The following is an 8,450-nucleotide window of genomic DNA, read 5'->3' on the forward strand; positions in this document are numbered from 1 at the left end:
TCGGTTCTTGAGTGTATTAACCCACGCAATTCATTACACCGTCCCCAAACATCAGAATCTCTTCGAAGATCCTGGTTAAATTTTATTTTTCATAGAAATGTTCTCACATCAGTGGGGAAATTCCTATTTCCCCACTTCAAGGACGAGTGCCTTCAGCAACCTCTCTCAGTATCAAGAAGGATTTGCTGAAAGGCCTCATCTGATTAATGGGTCAGTTCCTTGTGTCTTTGGAAACGACGGACACAGCCGGTAAGCTGCAAATAACATTAAAATGACAACAAACTTTAATTTGACATGAATTTATTGTGTTTATATGACATCCAGGCCATTGTTTTTATAGCAGTAGCATTGTGCCTTCTGCTTATGTTAGTGCTATGTGCCTTTAGCCCCTTGAGGACAGAACCGTACTGTTTTGAATAGTATTATTACATAAACGTGTTGTTTTTTACGTTTTTGTCTTGTTTCTAGATAATTTAGATAATTGTATCTCTGATATCAAAATACAAAAATGACCAAAGAGGTTAAAGTTCAGCGCTCTTTAAACCGTAGGGGGGTAGGGGGTGAAGTGCCTCAATAGCATTTAAAGAGACGGCACCAAAACGAGTTGCTCTCAGATGCACCTCAGAACAGGTAAAAGAGGAACCTGTAGAGCTACAATAACAAGGAGTTCAGACCAAAGCATTGCAGTTCCACTTTATTTAGACCACAACTGAATGATTTAAAAGGAAGGATTTAAAAGCATGTTGTGTCCCCTTTAAAGAAACCCAAATTTCAAAAACAGCCTAACGGTTTTGAACCTGTAAACAGTAATCACATCTGTATTGAGTGGTTATTTGCAAAGAAGTTATTTACATGGGAAAATGAGCATAGGAAGCGCACCACTAAAAGCCTTCCTGAGTGAAATGCTTACTAAGATCAAAACATCTAAAGCATTTCTGATCAAACTAAGTACATGATAGAAAAGAAAATCAACAACATGTTTACATAAAGCACTATTCTATTATGCCTTTTACATAGTTTTATGTTTAAATCTAAAAGCTCCTTTCACTCATGTCACTATTTCCATTTCCAATCGTCTGAATTCTTTGTAAACAATTGCCCAACACAAACATGACAACAGTTTAAAGGTTTAGAAAATGCTGTTTGCCTAACCCCCCTATGGCATTTTTTGACATTTGAGTTGTTTGAAGATGATAAAAGTCTTTTTGGTCTTGTTCCCTCTCTAAGCTGTACAACCTTTAGGCTTTTCGTCTGATGTATAAATCCAGGTTAGTTTACCTCCATGATGAAATTCAAGAGGATCCAAGACCAAACCAGACCTCTACATTCTAAAAAGTAATTGAGAGGCTTCGTAAATATCACTATTATTAAATGTTAGATTACCTTGATAAAATCTTCTCTCCTCTCTGGACAACAATGGTTGAGAGACAGAAGAGCAGGAGGCATCTGTAAAACCTGCAGGTAAGTGGCCACAGAGCAAATGATTAAGTAATGTTAACGCTGTCTTACCCTCTCTCAGAGTTTTATAATACAACTTTCTCAAAATTGTAGTACTAAAACTTTCATTTTTTAGGCTAGTCAACCCCTTTTTCCAGTTTGTTTATCTAGAGTCTGCTTGCCCGTTGTCAGTGCCTCTCTCTGACGTTTTCATTTAAAGTATCCAAGCCCTTTGTCTTGTAATGCAGCCTGTTGCAAAAAGTTACCCTCAACTCCATTGAAGTTACCCTCAATTAAAATAAGAATCTAAGATTTATTTGACTAATTTAAAGTATTTTCTTGTGAGACTTAACTTATGGCAATGCACATAATGATGAAACATTATTTTGTCAGGCATGATGAATATTGATTTTTTGTTTTTCTTTAGGATCTGTTTTACTAATAAAAGAAAGTCCAATCCTTGCTACCAAAAAGCCGAAGTAAGTACTCAAAGTACTTCAAGAGGATTGATGTTAATTCTAAAATTGAGTAAATTAGATATTATAATCCTTTATTTAATTTGTGAAGAACATCATGATATCAAGCAAACATTTGATGTTGGTTTTTTAATGCTTTTTTAGATTCTAAATGCAAATATAAAATCCAAATAATGAGACTTTTTAAATTTAATGAAGGGTCTATGGCTTTAACTAAAAGAGTCTTATTGATGTTGGAGACCTCATCAGTCTGTCATTTTGTATCACCACAAGGCCAGATTTGTATAAATAAAGATTGGCTTTCATGATTAATATTTAAATTTGGATAGAGAAGGATTTTGCTTCAGACTTGAATGTACTTAAAGATATGTGGATATGTTAAGATATGTCTGGTATTCCTTTCATTGCTATATGGACTGAAGCTTTTGCTAGACTGAAATGATTATAGTTCAATCAGAGTTTTAGTTTTTTGTCCTCTTTTCCAGGTCTGCACAACATTGAATCACAACACTGAATCTTGAGCCAATATTTATGTCAATGTTGGACTTTTGTTTCCCAAACCTGTTGTCCTTGTTTAAAGCCAAAAAGGGTGCTGCAGAGCAACAACAGGCAGAGATAAATATTCTACTTCAAGTAAAAACAATTGAATTGCCAAAAATAAAAATCTCTTTAACCCAGCCTTTATCATAATTCAAACTCTGTCATTTACGTTTTTTGTGAGCGATCTCAGGTTACGTAGGACAGTTCTAAATTCTCATCAGAAATTTTTTATCCACTTAGGTTCTCAACTCTTTCGTTGATTTGGAAACCTCTATGCCTATTCCTCCTGCTTTTCAGAACACCTTTAATATTTTCCTTCTTTAGAATCATCACTCAAACTCATTTTTATCTTTATTTATATTTATCATCTTTTTCCCATAATAAATTCACAAATTTATATTGATCAATCTTTAATTGCCTTCTCTTCTTGCTCAGGGGCATGTGCCAGATTTGTTATATTTTATTCTAGAAAATTCACCAAGTGCATAATTTCTCTACTGTTAACTCAACTGCAATAGTTATGTTTAAGCTTGCACAGAGAAGCAAAAAGTGTGTTGAAGGTGCAGTGTTGCATATTTTTCTAAGATTTGAGATGTTGTGTTTCACAGAAGGGAATTGCCATTGAGAAGACAACAATATTTATCATCCAATGTCTCACTGACCATCTAGGAGAAGATGTGATTGGCTTTATCAAACACTTTAAGGTTGGTGCAGTTAATCACTTTCAGAAAGTTTCGCCAAGGGGTTCACAAGTTTCTATGAAACAAATTAAAATTAGATTTAGTGAACTGTACAGTAGTGGTGTTTTCAGGATTTAGACTGTTCAATGCATGTTAGTATTGGAATTCTCACTGAGATTTGCCCCCCATCCCCAAAATACAGCATCATAGAAATCAGCAGGTCAGAGAGCTTGTGTCTAAGACAAGAGGACATGATTTGCTGTACCACCCTCCATGTTGCTTTAGACATGCACATAAATGCTGGAGATGTATTCAAGTACATGACATAGACATTTAACATGTCATAAAGCAGAAAATCAAATGTCTTTTTGCATCATGTTGTGTAGCAACCAACCCCTGCTGCTCCAAAACCAACCACTCCCCTCATATTTCAACCTGAGAGACAATTTATCCTGCATAAAAACATTATGACATATAAAAGAACAGAATAATTCGAACATCAACTTCCAAATTTTCCTGAATATCTTTAGACTTTATGTAAAACCGTTTTTTTGTGTGATCATGTCTTACATCATGTCAAATACATGGGATTAAAACTGAAATTATCTTACTCAAGTTTTTTTTATGTCTATAGGAGAATGCTTCTGAAGTCTGCGTTCAAAAGGTTCTGGCTGAGGATTTGATGAAGATGTACCTGCTGCAGAACCAAGATGAGTCAGTCCAACCTACTGATGTAAGGATCTTTCCTGATGACTGTTCTCACTTTACTCTGGGATCTCAGCAGAGTCTGTTGCTTTCCGTTGGGACTTGCCCATGTTTTGGATCTGAAATATCCCAAGAATCTCAAATTTATTTTTGTGGTATTTCAAAAACTGTCCCTGGAACTGGATCTTGGAAACCTTTCAGTGAAGGTTCAGAGACTGAAACCCCACCTCTGTGCATTGTAGCTGACAACGTTTCACCAAATTGCATCTGAAACATAGAACCTCTTAAATACATGAGCATATTCATAAAAAGGTTCAGTTAATGCATTACCTTAAAAAACATAAAAAGAGTTTTTTTATGAGGGTCATCAGCCTGAACCAGGGTCTGACCTAGTTCTTGGGTCATGACAGCTGTTGTGTTATTTACTGGGGGACAGAAAGTAAAACATGACCCCCTTTCATTGTTTTGTTCACTTTGTGTTATAATATGAGCCCTTGTTCGTGATTGGCTCCCTGGGTTGGTACTTTTTCCTTCAAGTGGAAAAGGCTTTGAAGTAACAGGGATAATGCTTTTTTAGTTTTTGAACTTACCTACACAAGCATTTCTTTCAAGACAGTTTTATACTCAGTCTAATTTAGGGTGTTTTGGTTTTTTCTCTCTCTTCTGTTTATACGCTGTTAACACTAAAACAGGATATTTTTCATTCTCAAAAGCTAATTCAAAATATTGAGAATCTGTTTTCAGTGTATTTCCTTTTCAAAAAGATACAGAAGCAACTTAGTTATTATTGTGATCCTGTAATTTTTGCAGTGTACAGGCTTTTTCACAACTGTTTTTTGTTAAATTTAATGATAGGAAGTGTCAGTGTTCACTTCTGTCCAATCTAAAGCTTTTTTTCATCCTGATAATGTCAGGTGGCAGCAGCACTAAAATACAATTTTTTGTTTGGATTTATTGCCATATTTATGAAAAATAAAAACAAATTTATTTTGAAACATTTTAATATGTGGTCCTTTTTTATATGCATATTTTCATAAATTGGTTTTATAACTTGGACTACCAGTGAAAGACAATACATTTTATATTTCAGAATCAGAATCAGAATCAGAATCAGAAAAGCTTTATTGCCAAGTACGTTTTTGGACATACAAGGAATTTGTTTTGGCGTAGTCGGTGCAATACAATACAAATTAAACAGTACAAACATATCTACAATATAATATAAATATAAGTGCACAGTTTTAAGTGAGTGAGAGTAAATATAGAGCAGTATAAGATGCAAGAGCAATACAACAGTGCAGGTGATCATTGTGCAAGTAAAGCAGTGCAAGTAAGCAGGAGTCCAAGCTGAGCGTTAATGTAACGCATAGAGTTACAGGTTACAGGTGTCCTGTCAGCAAAAAAAGGGGGGGTGTGGGGGAAAGGGACAGTGTCAGTGTGGTTTCCGGGCTTTGTTAACCAGGCTGGTGGCAGATGGGAAAAAACTGTTCTTGTGGCGTGAGGTTTTGGTCCGGATGGACCGCAGCCTCCTGCCAGAGGGGAGAGTCTCAAAGAGTCTGTGACCGGGGTGGGAGGGATCAGCCAGAATCTTCCCTGCCCGCTTCAGGGTCCTGGAGGTGTACAGTTCCTGGAGCGACAGTAGACTGCAGCCAATCACCTTCTCAGCAGACCGAATGACACGCTGCAGCCTGCCCTTATCCTTGGCTGTAGCAGCGGCGTACCAGATGGTGATGGAGGAGGTGAGGATGGACTCAATGATGGCTGTGTAGAAGTGCACCATCATAGTCTTTGGCAGGTTGAATTTCTTCAGCTGCCGCAGGAAGAACATCCTCTGCTGGGCTTTCTTGATGAGGGAGCTGATGTTTGGCTCCCACTTGAGATCCTGGGAGATGATGGTTCCCAGGAAGCGGAAAGATTCCACAGTGTCAATTGTGGAGTCACAGAGGGTGATGGGGGCAGGTGGGGCTGGGTTCTGCCTGAAGTCCACAACCATCTCCACTGTCTTTAGAGCGTTGAGCTCAAGGTTGTTCTGGCTGCACCAGTCCAACAGATGGTCCACCTCCCATCTGTATGCGGACTCGTCACCATCAGAGATGAGTCCGATCAGGGTGGTGTCGTCCGCAAACTTCAGAAGCTTGACAGACTGGTGACTGGAGGTGCAGCTGTTGGTGTACAGGGAGAAGAGCAGAGGAGAGAGAACACAGCCTTGGGGGGAACCGGTGCTGATGGTCAGGGAGTCAGAGACGTGCTTCCCCAGCCTCACGCGCTGCTTCCTGTCAGACAGGAAGTCAGTGATCCACCTGCAGGTGGAGTCGGGCACACTCAGCTGGGAGAGCTTCTCCTGTAGCAGAACTGGGACGATGGTGTTGAAGGCAGAGCTGAAATCCACAAACAGGATCCTGGCATAGGTTCCTGTGGAGTCCAGGTGCCGGAGGATGAAGTGAAGGGCTAGGTTGACTGCATCATCTACAGACCTGTTGGCTCTGTAGGCAAACTGCAGGGGGTCCAGGAGGGGGTCGGTGATGTCTTTTAGGTGTGAGAGCACAAGGCGCTCAAAGGACTTCATCACCACAGAGGTCAGGGCGACGGGTCTGAAGTCATTAAGCCCTGTGGTCCTTGGCTTCTTGGGAACAGGGACGATGGTGGAGGACTTGAAGCAGGCTGGCACATGACATGTCTCCAGTGAGGTGTTAAAAATGTCTGTGAAGACTGGAGACAGCTGATCAGCGCAGTGCTTCAGGCTGGCTGGTGAGACAGAATCCGGACCAGCAGCTTTCCGGGGGTTCTGTCTCCTGAAGAGTTTGTTGACGTCCCTCTCCTGGATGGAAAGAGCCGTCCTCGGCGTGGGTAGGGGGCTGGTGGGGGGGAACTTCAGGGTGGGGATTGGAGGTGCCAAGGCCCCTCTTGAGGTTGGGGAGGTGGGGGTGGTGGATTGTGGCTGCAGCTGTTGGGGGGCGTCGTGGGAGATGGTTGCAGGACTGTCCCTTTGTCTTTCAAAGCGGCAGTAGAACTCGATCAGGTCGTTGGCGAGGCGTCGGTCGTTGATGGAGTGGGGGGCTTTCGGCTTGTAGTTGGTGATTTGCTTGAGCCCTTTCAGACAGACGCAGAGTCGTTGGCTGAGAACTGGTTTTGGAGCTTCTCAGAGTACAGTCGTTTGGCCTCTTTCACTGCCTTGCCAAACTTGTACTTTGCCTCTCTGTATATGTCTTTGTCCCCACTCCTGAAGGCCTCTTCCTTATCCAGTCTTAACCTTCTGAGTTTAGCTGTGAACCAGGGTTTGTCGTTGTTGTAACTCACCCTGGTGCATGATGGTACACAGCTGTCCTCACAGAAGCTGATGTAGGAAGTCACAGCCTCTGTGTACTCGTCCAGACTGTTGGTAGTAGTCCTGAACACATCCCAGTCTGTACAGCCTAAACACGCCTGGAGATTCTCCACAGCCTCACTGCTCCACTTCCTTGTCGTCCTCACAACAGGTTTGCAGAGCTTTAGTTTCTGCCTGTATGCAGGAATCAGGTGGACCATGATGTGGTCGGATTGGCCCAGTGCAGCACGTGGGACGGCGTGATAAGCGTCTCTGATGGTGGTGTAACAGTGATCCAGAATGTTGTCCTCTCTGGTCGGACATTTTATAAACTGTCTGTATTTGGGGAGTTCGTGGGTCAGATTACCTTTGTTAAAGTCACCAGCGACGATTACTAAGGAGTCCGGGTTGGTCCGCTCCACACTCAGTATCTGGTCGGCGAGCATGCGCTGTGCGACCTGCACGTTAGCTTGCGGCGGGATGTAAACACCGACCAGGATGAACGAAGCGAACTCACGGGGGGAATAGAAAGGCTTACAGTTTATGATGAAGGATTCCAGGTCTGGAGAACAGTGCTGCTGAATCACTGTCACGTCGTTGCACCAACCACTGTTGAGGTAAAAACAGATTCCTCCACCTTTTGCTTTGCCGGAGAGTTCCGTGTCTCTGTCCGCTCTGTAGAGCTGGAATCCTGCCAGCTGCAGCGCAGAGTCCGGTATTAATCCACACAGCCACGTCTCCGTGAAGCACAAAACTGCCGATGAATAAAAGTCCCTGTTTTTCCCCAACAACAGTTGTAGTTCCTCCATTTTGTTGGGAAGTGAGCGCACGTTAGAGAGAAATATTCCAGGTAACGGTGTTTGTAGTCCACGCTGGTGAAGTCGTACCAGCACCCCAGCCCGTTTCCCTCTCTTCCGGCGTTTCACCGCGTGAACAAAGGTGAGCGGAACCTTTGACCAGAATGTCCAAATATTCCAGAGCAGTAGGTAGAAAAGTTGGAAATAACTCCTCTGGTGTAGTAGCCCTGATGTTCATGAGTTCTTCTCTGGTGAGAGAGCTCCGGGTACCATCACAGAAGACCGTTTTAAAGCAAAAAACAAAACAAAACAATGCGCACCAACACGCCGAGGCGACCATCTGCGGCGCCATCTTGTAATTTTAATCCCAATTTCAATTAGGTTTTAAGTAAATTCTAGTTTTAATTTTTAGTATGTAGCCTTTTAAAGTCACCACTGAGTAATTATTTGCACAGAGGTGAAACACAAATTTTCTTTCCGTGTGAAACACGTTCTTAATACATAAAGCTGT

The 8,450-nt window shown here is 41.6% G+C and overlaps 1 long non-coding RNA gene across 1 annotated transcript; it reads left to right on the forward strand.

The window, feature by feature from the left end:
* The first annotated feature begins 2,404 nt into the window (after positions 1-2,404).
* On the forward strand, positions 2,405-4,775 carry LOC124866378. The gene is made up of 3 exons (XR_007037789.1): positions 2,405-2,546; positions 3,062-3,157; positions 3,768-4,775. It is a non-coding gene; the product is annotated as an uncharacterized LOC124866378 (long non-coding RNA).
* Positions 4,776-8,450: the final 3,675 nt, after the last annotated feature.

This window comes from Girardinichthys multiradiatus, chromosome 3, assembly GCF_021462225.1.
Source record: "Girardinichthys multiradiatus isolate DD_20200921_A chromosome 3, DD_fGirMul_XY1, whole genome shotgun sequence".
In the NCBI taxonomy this organism is placed as follows: Eukaryota; Metazoa; Chordata; class Actinopteri; order Cyprinodontiformes; family Goodeidae; genus Girardinichthys; species Girardinichthys multiradiatus.